We start from the raw sequence: 1,478 nt of genomic DNA, 5'->3' as shown, positions 1-1,478 counted from the left end.
CATTCAGAGTCTCAACTTTATAAACTCCTTTCTTCTGAGAGATTCCATGGTTTACAGGGTTTCTTTCAGAAGTGTACATAAACTGGTTGTTTGCAACGATCTCAATGAGTTCTCTGGCTTCTGCAGGTGTTTTCTTCAAGTGGAGAGATTCACCTGCAGAACTGTCCAATGAGATTTTGGACATTTTAGACAAACCATCATAGAACACGCCTATGGTGGACCGCTCTGAGAGTATGTCAGGAGGACATCTCCTGATTAGTTGCTTGTATCTTTCCCAAGCTTCATAGAGGGATTCACCTTCTCTCTGTTTGAAGGTTTAAACTTCCACTCTAATCTTGCTCATCCTTTGAGGAGGAAAGAACTTAGCTAGAAAAGCATTAATCAGCTTTTTCCAAGAGTCAAGACTCTCTCTAGGTTGGGCATCCAACCAGAATTTAGCTCTGTCTCTTAAAGCAAAGGGAAAGAGCATCAGCTTATAAATTTCAAGATTAACTCCATTAACCTTTACAGTATCACAGATCTGTAAGAACTCTGCTAAGAACTAATGTGGATCTTCCATTGAAAGTCCATGGAATTTGCAGTTCTGCTGCAGAAGAGAGACTAACTGAGGCTTAAGCTCAAAATTGTTAGCTCCGATGGCAGGTATAGCAATGCTTCTGCCATAAAAGTCAGAGGTAGGCATGGTGAAGTCACCAAGGACCTTTCTAGGATCCTCTTGTGGTTCGGCCATGTCCTCTAGTTCAAAACTTTCTGAAAGGTCTCTTTCAGAGTGTTGTGCTTTAGCTTATTGTAAATGCCTCCTTAGAGTCTTCTCAAGTTCAGGATCAAGAGTCAAAAGGGGTTCTTTATCCCTGTTCATGGTCATAAACAAGAAAAAAAAGAGAGAAAAAGAAGAAGACTCTCTATGCCAATAGGCAAGAAGCTACTCCTTAGAGTCAGAATAGAAGAAAGAAGAAGATGGGAAAGAAATCACAAGAAAGCTTTTTGTGCCCCTTGGATCAAAGAGCTTCCAGTGAGATGTGAAGAAAGAAGAAGAAGGGAGGTGGAAGATGAAAGAGAACAAGAATACTGTGACAATAGAAGGTAGGAGTAAAGAAGTATAAATAGAAAAAGTAAATAAGAATTAAAATATTTTTATTTTTATTTATTTAATTAATTTTTGAAAATTAGGTTATTAATTTAAAAAGAATTTAAAATTTAAATGTTAAATTTTGAAAATAGAAGAGAGGGAAAAGGAAGAAGTGTTCGAAAATTAAGAGAGATGAGAGTTAGTTAGGTAGTTTTGAAAAAGATGAGAGAGAAGAAGAGAGATATTTTCGAAAAATTAAGGAAAAGAAGAGTCAGTTAGGAAGTTTTGAAAAATAAAAGAGAGAAGACAAGATATTAATTAAGAAAAAATTAAAATAAAAATAAAAGATAAGATAATAAAATATTTGAATTTTAAAAATAAGATAAGATAAGAAATTAAAATGATTTGA

At 34.9% G+C, this 1,478-nt stretch overlaps 1 non-coding gene across 1 annotated transcript; it reads left to right on the top strand.

Annotated features, from left to right (window-relative positions):
• The first annotated feature begins 230 nt into the window (after positions 1 to 230).
• LOC148567336 (small nucleolar RNA R71) lies at positions 231 to 337 on the top strand. The gene has a single exon (XR_015882017.1). It is a non-coding gene; the product is annotated as a small nucleolar RNA R71 (small nucleolar RNA).
• Positions 338 to 1,478: the final 1,141 nt, after the last annotated feature.

Source organism: Arachis ipaensis, chromosome B4 (genome assembly GCF_059453495.1).
Source record: "Arachis ipaensis isolate K30076 ecotype BB chromosome B4, ASM5945349v1, whole genome shotgun sequence".
NCBI classification, from domain to species: domain Eukaryota; kingdom Viridiplantae; phylum Streptophyta; class Magnoliopsida; order Fabales; family Fabaceae; genus Arachis; species Arachis ipaensis.
The sequence above is the reverse complement of the archived record's forward strand: the minus strand, read 5'-3'. Positions and strand labels throughout refer to the sequence as shown.